Genomic DNA, 9,647 nt, shown 5'->3' on the forward strand with positions numbered 1-9,647 from the left:
CCCAGAGTGCTAAACAACTCCCTCAGCAGATGGGGGAGCCAGGAGTCAATCCAGAGTCCTCTCTGAAGCACCTCACCCACTCACCTCCCAGAGAGAAAGGAAAGCAGGGCTGTAGAATAAGAGTACTGGGTATGTTTTTACTTGCGTGAAAATAAAACTATGTATTTGTACATAGCCTCTTGCACATATTAAGTGAACCGATGGAAGGATACAATGACTTTACAGCTGCCACCTGCACTGAAGGTCTGTTATTCTACATGCTTTTAGGCTATTTGCATTTTTTCACAGTGAGACCCTCTCTATGTATTACTTGAGTAATGAAAAAAGAGCAATTATAGGGTCTCAATTACTATTTGTTGAAGGAATATATAGCAGATCCATTTCCATGGCCTGCTTTTTCAAATCTGGTGTGACCTATTGGTGGTTGTGAAAACAGATTTACTACAACTAGTCATTTTTCTAAACAAATAAACAAGAAGAGAAGCAGCACATGCAGTAGATTAATTCACTGTACTTTTGTTTTTTGCTATACATTATAGGTAGAAACAATACTGTGACACTGTGATGTAAAACCTACTTTGCACATGGCAGGAGGTGTGTGTGTGTGTGTGTGTGTGTGTGTGTGTGTGTAGCAGGATTTCATCTTGGGTAGGGCTTTTTAAACCAATGGTCTAGATTTGGGGCCTAAAAAGAAATACCACCCCCACCCCACCCCCATTCCCATAGGCCTCATGGACCAGTGGAAATAAAGACACTTCTGAAGCAGAAGGCCCCTCTGCAGAAGTCAGAGGGATGCCTGAGTGTCAAAGAAGATCACATTTTGCTCCCTCCCAAGATGGCCTCTGAAGCTTCAATCGTCCCATACACTCTCCTCTCCAAGGAATTACCGTGATGAGAGCCTGGCCAGGCTTCTGGGGGGAGGCTGCCTTGGGACTAGAATGGCTGTGTCTATGCCTTGTTCTTGGGCCCCACATACCCTCTGGGGTGTTGGGAGGAGGGGTGGGAAACTAGATTACTCTCCAGCTTCCAGATCCCAAGGGCCACGTCCCAGAGAAACCTCTGGAAACAGCTGTGTAGTCAGCCAGGAAGGGCCTCCACTCCACTGCCCCCAACCCGAGCCTGGCTGGAGCTGAGACAAGAGTGTGTGGAGAATGGGGGAGGAGAAGGCGGATAGGATAGGAAGCAGAGCTCCCAGATCTGGGCTCCCATCGCGCTGGCGCCTCCACATCACAGCTTGCCTGGCCCCACTCTCCACCCGCCTCCCCTCCCAGGGCAGCAGACAACTAAAAAAAGATAAAATAAAAAGAAGTAATTCCCCTGCTCTGACGTCAGCGCGAGGTCTTAACAGCCCAGCAGCCGCATGAAACTAGATTGCAACCAGATGTAATGCCCTTGAATTCTCAACACAGCACTGCCGCTGGAAAAGGGGGTGGGAGGGGGCGCGGGGCCCGCTAGAACCGCGACACCGGCGCTGCGGGAGTGCGTGCGGTGGGCTGGGAAGTGCCGTGCGGGCACGCAGCCTCACGTCCCCAGTCCTCAGGAGCGTCTTACGCTTGGGTTTAATCCATTCAGAGCCCAGGTCCTGGGTTCCCGGGACGAAGGCACAGCTTCTGGCCACACTCCTGCCCTGCTGTGTGAATGTGGGACTAGGAGCCCCAAGAGAAGCTAGCTGGTGGCTGGGAAAACGGGCGCCCCAGGAAGCTGGGGCCGCCGCGACCAGGAGCCTGCCTTGTGTTTCGCTTCCCCTCTGCCCCTCTTTGAAGGCCTCCAGTTGTGACCAAAGCTCCAAATGTCACCTCCCAGCCCTGCCAAGCCCTTGCCCCTGCCGCGCTCGACCCAGCATCCCCACAGGTCTTCTTGCCTCCAAAGACGTAGGACTCGGCCTCGAAAGGGCCCGCGGGCCTCGCCGCCCCGCCGCTTTCGGAAGGGCACCAGGCTCGCATGTCCCAGGCTCCAAACCGGTGGCGTCACCCCGAAAGGCCTGTGCGCCCCGGGCCTGGCCGCGACGGGACTCCTGGGTCGCGGGGACCGCTTCCTGTTCAATGCGGGGCCTGCACACAGGCCCAGGCGGGGACACGCGGCGACTGGCGCGTCCTGTGTCACCACGAACGGCCCTTGCAGCCCGGACACCCGGGAACGGGCTACGCACCGAGCCTCCGGCTCCCCGTCCCCACCCAGAAAGCACTCACAAAGCTCCCTCAGGCCCGCGCTGCACCGCCCCACGTCCCCGCCCCACACTCGGTGACACTGGGCCTCGGGTCCCAGCACCCGCGCCCGGCCAGCCACCGACTCTCCAGAATACCCTCCTGCAGCTCCTACACGGCCACCAGCGGCCTCACGCCGGCGCCACACAAAGCCAGGCCGCGCGACCCCGCGTCCGCGCCCCACTCGCGCTCGGCCCCCGCCCCCGCCCCCGCCCGGACCCCTGCCCGCTGAGTCCCCACGCCACGCGCCGCCCCCGCCCAGGTCCTTGTCCCCGCACCGGGCGCCCCGCTCACCTCGGCGCCCGCGGTCACTCCGGGGCCCGGCGTCCGGCGCTGCGACTTCGCGGCCCGGAGGCCCGCGCGCCCATGGGTGTCCGGCGCGGCGGCCGCCCAGGCGGGAAGGAGGGTGGGCCGCGGCGCCCCCTCCTCGGACCTCGACAAGGCAGCCAGCTACCCTGGCGGCCGCCGCCGCCGCCACCACCACCACCGCCTGGCTCTGCAAGCGGCCTGTCCGAGCCCAGGCGCGAGCGGGGGCGGCACCGGGGCGCCGGGAGCCGGCGGCGCGCGTAGCGGGCCCTGACCGCGCACCCTGACGGGCCTGCCTGATGCCCGCGGGAGCCTGAGAGAAATGCGATCCCCTCCACACAGGAAGAGCGGCGGGCGGGCGACGTGCGGGGGGAGCAGGAGAGCGAGAGCGCGAGGAAAAAAGTTCCCGGGCGGCCAGGCGGCTCTCGCTCGTGGCCTCGGGTGCCAGGTGGGCCGTTCGCGCCCCGACAGCGCCCCCTGGCGCCTGCGCGCCCCACTGCACGCCCCATGCCCGTCTGGGGGCAGGGGCTTGGCAGAGGGCCTGAAGGTGCAGCCCAGCGAGAAAGGCCTGGGGACGGCCACAGGACTTGGTCTGGGAATCCGTCGCTGAGGATTTTGGACTTAGACTTGGGCCAGGCCTCCCCCGCTCACTCCACCACCATGTGGCCCTCACCTGTGACCATTTCTTTGGTTCGAGAATCAGTTTCAAATTTCCTCAAGTTAGGTGTGAAATGTAGTCACCGCACATGTAGCACCTTGGTGGGTACTGAAGCAATGCGGTTCCTGCTTGTCAAGGAGCTGCCATTGTGTAGGGGCGACGCAGACAGCCAACAATGATCAGGTCCATAACGAAGATAATTTTAGAGAGAAATAAGTGCTAGGAAGAAAATCAGCAGGTGCAGTGATGGATTTAGCGGCAAGTGAGAGAAGGCCTGTCTGAACAAATAACTGAGGAGCAGGGAGGAGCCTGCACCAGCAGCTTGTGAGAGAGCATTCTTTGAGAGGAAAAGACAAGTGCAAGGGCCCCGAGGCAGGAGTGGTCTTGATGAATAAGCACAGCTGTAAGGAGGCCATACCCAATGGGATAAGAAGTGGTCACGCTGAATTCTAGTCTAAGGCCAGAGCCTGTAGGACTACAAAGAGCCTGAAGGAAATATGGATGCCTTCTTAATGCTGTGGGAAATAAGCCACCAACAGATTTTAAGTAAGAGAATTTTGAATGGATTAGTAAATGAACCAAGTCACTTAGACATACCCGTGAGCCATGGCTACCCCAAGGCTTCTGCTCCCCTGCCCAAGGCAGCATGAGTTACTGGCTTTATCAAAGCCAGAGCCATTCATCCTTTTCTACGTGAAGGTCGAAGCACTCAAGTCCTCAGGTGACTTGACACAAGTGAGTCACCCTTTCAGTCCTGTTTCTTCATCTGGAATGTGGGTGCTGAGCTAAGTTGAGTGCCTTTGTCTTGTACCGGGTACTTCACCCCTTCCACCTCATCCTGTACATCCTGACTGCTTCTCTCTTCGCTCACCACATCTATGAAGGTTCTCCACCTATAATGACAAAGCCAAGACCCGCCCTAGGTCCTCCCTGCCAACTGGTGGGAAACACAAATTCTAGGAAGAGAGCAGGGCAAGTGGGCACTGTGTTGATTCTGGTCTGCTTTCAACAGTGATTCCAGACCTGGCTTCTGAGTGTGGCATCTTTATTCCCATAAGCTAAGCACAGTGAATGGTCTTTCCAGACACACTAGGCATCAATCTCTCTCTCTCTCTCTCTCCCCTTCCTTTCCTGGTTGCTGGGCCCCTTGGTAACTGCAAGGAGCTGGAAAAGAAAAGAAAACAAACAAACAAAAAAACCCCAACAACAACAAAGCTGGTTCAGCTGTCTGGCTCCTACTTCCTCCCTTGGTCTTCTTTCCTCCTCTCCTGAGAATACAGGACTGTACTCCAGCCCCTTGATAATCGAGAATGAACTCTTCGTCTCAACAAGAGCTTTTTTATAAACACATCTACAACACCCAAAGCCCCTCTGTGGTGTCTGAAGATATCCCCAGGCTTCAGGGATTGGGAGTTGGCTATCTTTGAGAGCTGGTTTCTCTTACTGCCTCTCCTACTGCTGCTGCTTCCCATACTGCTACCTCACCACAAGCCACTGCAGAGAAGAGGAAACAGACTCACACCAGCAGTAGTGGGTCTGGCATCCAGCTACTTGAGAACCAGAGGCTGGACCATTGCCAGAGCCCAGGAATTCAATACCAGCCTGGGCCACTGAGACTCTATCTCAATTTCTACATGTTTATGGTATGGGTAGAATAGTCTTGAAATCATCTGTGTAAAGTGCCAAGATTCACAGACACACCCAGAATTACTCTCTCACAGTTAATTCGTTTTTATTTCATATGAACTGGTGTTTTGCCTACATGTATGATCTATGTGGGGTGTTGAATCCCCTAGAACCAGAGTTACAGACGGTTGTGAGCTGTCATGTGGGTGCTGGGAATTTAACTTGAGTCCTCTTGAAGAGCAACCAGTTTTTTTTTTTTTTTTTTTTTTTTTTTTTTAAAACTTCTGAGCCATTTCTCTAACCTCTTCCCTCTTTTTAACCTTTATTTTTGTTTTATGTGTATGGGGTATTTTTCCTGCATTTATTACTGTGCACATGGTGCATCCAGTGTTCGTGGAGGCCAGAAAAAGAGATTGGATTCCCTGGAACTGGGGTTACAGACAGTTGTGAACTGCTTCATGGGTGCTGGGAACTGAGCCCAGGACCTCTGAAAGAGCAGCTGGTGCTCTTAACCCTTGAGCCATCTCACAACCCCACAGATCACTCAAGAGGGATTTTCTCCTCTTAGCCATAGAGGTTTCTAAGCAGCCTATCAGGACAAGGTAGCCTGAACACAGCCGACACTAATACTGACTAAGAATGTGCATTCTTCAAGATGAGAACCAGGAGCTTAGGAATCACTGTCAGCAGCCCCAGCACCAGGGAACTTGTCTGCTGAGAACCTGGTGTGCACCCTTAGTAGGATGCATGCAGGAGGGCTAGAAGGTGGGCAGGCTGCCTCACAGAAACCCAGATGCACAGCCTTGATGCAGGAGTCTCAAACTCAGATCAAAGGCCAATGCATCTGGGCTGCTGGAGGGAGGCTCTGTTTGTTTTTATGGGGGTTTTGATGTTGTTACCATTGGATTTTATCCTTATTGTGTTGTTCTGAGAAATTGAACCTATGGCTTTGTATATGTTAGGCAAGTGCTCTCTCCCAACCATGCCTCCTGCTCCGAATGTAGGGCAGCTTCCCTTATGCTTACTACAGCCCAAACAGACCTCAAATTTGGTCTTCTTTTTTGTTGTTTTCTCTCTCTCTCTCTCTCTCTCTCTCTCTCTCTCTCTCTCTCTCTCTCTGTTTTTTGAGACAGGGTTTCTCTGTGTAGCCTTGGCCATCCTAGAACTCATAATGTAGACTAGCCTGGCCTCAAACTTACAGATACCTGCCTTTGTCTGCCTCCTGAGTGCTGGAATCAAAGGTAAGTAATATTATTTGCTTGTATCTCTTCTCTTATATATCCTTCCCTCCCTCCCTTCCTCTACCCCCTTCTCACACCTCCCCAGGGGTGTTGTATGGATGTGTGTGCGCGCACCTGTGCACACATGTCCTATGCCCATGAGCATGCTGGTCGTGGAACCCAGAACCTCCCTGAATGCTAGTCAAGTGTACTAACTCTGGGCTACACTCTTAATCCCTGGGGTGTTTTTGATTAAAAAGCAAGAACAGAGCAGTATGAACTTTTGGGAATTGAAATCCCTTCAGGGAACTTTACTTTCAGGGGAGCCTACCACCACCCGGTGTTCTAGACACTTTAAATCAACTGGCTGAGCTCTTCACCTACCTAGGTATTTGAGTTTGAGACACCTTCCCCCAGCTATCCTAAGACTGGTTATCTGTGTGGCCTTGAGCTTCCTCTGTTTTCTGTCAAACAAAAGGAGGTTAATGTTTCCTGTCTAGAGAGGCAGAGGGGCTGTTAGCTGAAACAAAAGAAAAAGATCTGTTTGGTTAAGATCCAGGCTTATCACTGGCCTTTAAATCTAGCTCTTGGGAGGTAGAGACATAACGATCTCTGTGTGCTTGAGGCCAGCCTTGTCTAAATAGTGAGTGACAGTCAGGGCAATGTAGAGAGATCCTGTCTCAAAAACAAAACAACAACAAACAAAGGAAAAGGACTCGATTTATCACTGGTTCACATAAAAGATTGTCACAAGTGCTTATTCTTGATAGCCAAGGCTACCCACCACCAGGGTCACACTTGCATCTAGAGTGGTGATTCTAGGTTCCACACACTGTCCCCTTGTGTTCTTCTGGGAAACAAGCTCCTACTCAAAGACTTCAGTCTGCTCTTGAAAGCCCCAATGGAGTGTAGAGTATATCATCAGAACTGCCATCAGCAAAACATGGAACTAGAATTTATTTGACCCCTACTATGTGCAATGAATCTCATTCTCATTATCTCTATTTTGCAAAGAAGCTAGGCCCTGAGAAGGGGGCAGGAAACCCACTGTCTCTGTATACACAGCTGTCAGGAAGCTTTCAGAGGAGAATCCTTGCCCCACCCTGCCACCTGGTCACAGCTTGGCTCCAGCACCTCCCTGGGACTCCAGAGACCTCTGGCTTCTCAAGCTAAAACAATTTCAATACTGTTGAGCTCTGTACCACCACCCATCCCTGCTCACTCCCCCAGGAAGTCCAGCTGGTACAGGTATTCTATATGGGCACTCCATTCTTCTGGCTTGAGGTCCTGTGCTGTATAGGAGAGAAGAAAGCTACTGAGCAGCAGTGACCAAGTGTGCACACGTGCCTTATTCTCCCTGCTCTTCTCTGAGGTTGTGATGTGACAGCTGCTTTGAGATATGGCCTTGACTTCCCCACAGTACCGGACTGTAGTCTGGAACTGCAGGTTGAACAAGTCCGTTCCTCCCCAAAGTTGTGTTTTGTCAGAGTCCCTGAGCTGTAAAGAAAAGGAGTATCCATATCCTGGGAAGGGCAGTGATGAGGAGCTGAGCAAGGACGGACCCTTGGGCTTCCTGCAAGGCCTCTGATTCCCAGCAGAAAAAGAGGATGAAGATTGGAAAGGACTGCCTAGCTGTAGGCAGTGTGAGCACCACAGGGAAAGGGGTATTGGGTCCAATTCCAGGGATGCTGATCAGGGAGGGGATCCAGGCTGGGAGAACCAGAGCCAGATAAGCATCACTAAGATCTTTCACTCAACCATCCACCCACCCATCCACTCATCCATCCATTCACCCCTCCATCCATCCACTGATTAATCCATCCATCCACCTACCCATTTATCCATTTTCACATCTATTCAATCATCTACCAGTCCATCTGTTGATCTATCCACCCATTGACTCATCTATCTGTTTACTCATTCATCCACATCCACCTACCTATTTGTCTGTCTACCCACTCATCCATCCATCCATCCATCTATCCACCCACCCACCCATCCATCCACCCATCCATCCATCCAGCCATCCATCCAGCCACCCACCCATCCAGCCATCCAGCCATCCATCCAGCCACCCATTCACCCACCCCTGCATCCACCCATCCACCCACCCACTGCTGAAGTTACAGGTGGTTGTGAGCTGCCACATGTTTTGGAATCTTAACCTGGGCCCTCTGGAAGAGCAGCCAAGTGCCCTTAACTACTGAGACAGCTCTCCAGCCTGTATTTATGTCTTTCTTTATCTATGCTTTTCGAGACGGTCTTTCTGTGCTGCCCAGTAGAGCCTCCAATGTGCCATTTGTTTGAGTCCTCCTATCTCTATACCTTGAATACTGGGATTGCAGGTGTGCACCACCATGCCTGGCTTTAGGCAGTATTGGGGATTTAATCCAAGGTCTTGGCACGTTAGGCAAGCCCTCTACCAGCTGAGCTACAACCCTAGTCCAAGATTCTGAAGAGAGAGAAAGAGAGACGACAGAGACTGACAGACTTGAGTAGAAACTCAGGAGAGAGTAGAAAACCCTGGACTTTTTCAGGTAGGCAAATCAACCAGTTACATATGTGTGTTTGTGCGTGTCATGTATGTGACATCTGTGGGAATGCACATATGTATATGTGGAGACTAGGGGTTGATGTCAGGTATCTATCAATCTTCATCTTATTTTTTTTTAAGTTTTATTTTAAATTGTGTGCGTGTGTGCACTTGAGTGTAGTTGTTTGTGGAGGACAGAGGAGCTGGAGTTGTAGAAGGTTGTGAGCAGCCTAGAGTGGGTGCTGGGAACCAAAGTAGGCCCTCTAGAAGAGCACTGTGCTCTTGGCCTGGCACCATCTCTCCAGCCCTTCCACTTCATTTTTTATCTTTTTTAAAGATAGTGCTTCACTGAGCCAGGAGCACACTGATGGGCTAGACTGGCTGGCCCTCCATCATCAGGATCTGCTTGTCTCCATGGTCCAGCACTAGACTTGCAAAAGTGCTCTACCATACCAGTTTTTATTTAAGTGCTGGAGACCTAAACTCGGGTTCTTGTAAGGCAAGGACTTTACCAACTAAGCCGTCATTCCAGCCCTAGTATTTTCACCTTTTAATGTAATCAGCTTGAATTGATTCTCTGTAATCTATTCTTTTAATTTTTAAAAAATGTTTATAATTTAAAAGTATTTTAAGCCAGAAAGTGGTGGTGAATCCCTTTAATTCTAGCACTTAGGAAGCAGAGGCAAATGGAACTTTGAGGCCAGCCTAGTCTACAGAACAAGTTACAGGACAGCCCAGAATATACAGAGGAACCCTGCTCAAAAATTAATTAATTAATAAGTAAGGAAATTATTTTTTAAAAAGTGTGTGTGAGGTGTTTTACCTGTATATGTGTTTGTGTACCACACGTGTGCCTGGTGCCCATGGACAATGTGATAGAGGGTATTGGATCCCCTGGAACCAGACTTATGGATAGTTGTGAGTCACCATGTGGGTACATGGAAATTGAATCCAGGTCCTCTGGAAGAACAGCCAGTTTTCTTAACCACTGAGCTATCTCTCTATCCCCTAGTTTGTTTAATGTTGTGGGGTTGTGTTTGTTTGTTTGTTTGTTTGTTTGTTTTTGTTCCGAGACAGAATTTCATGTAGCCCAAGCTAGC

The 9,647-nt window shown here is 51.4% G+C and overlaps 1 protein-coding gene across 4 annotated transcripts in view; it reads right to left on the reverse strand.

Moving 5' to 3' along the window:
- Rai1 (retinoic acid induced 1) overlaps positions 1-2,959 on the reverse strand; it is a 93,988-nt gene extending 91,029 nt beyond the window's left edge. For 3 of the 4 annotated variants that reach the window (XM_076936723.1, XM_076936719.1, XM_034507381.2), the window contains exon 1: positions 2,499-2,959. The gene's annotated coding sequence lies outside the window, so the exon portion shown is untranslated. Of the gene's footprint in view, positions 1-1,861; positions 2,167-2,498 lie in introns of those variants that run through there. The other variant, XM_076936720.1, reaches the window with a different exon arrangement.
- Between the last annotated feature and the right edge of the window lie 6,688 nt (positions 2,960-9,647).

This window comes from Arvicanthis niloticus, chromosome 6 (assembly GCF_011762505.2).
Source record: "Arvicanthis niloticus isolate mArvNil1 chromosome 6, mArvNil1.pat.X, whole genome shotgun sequence".
Lineage (NCBI taxonomy): Eukaryota > Metazoa > Chordata > Mammalia > Rodentia > Muridae > Arvicanthis > Arvicanthis niloticus.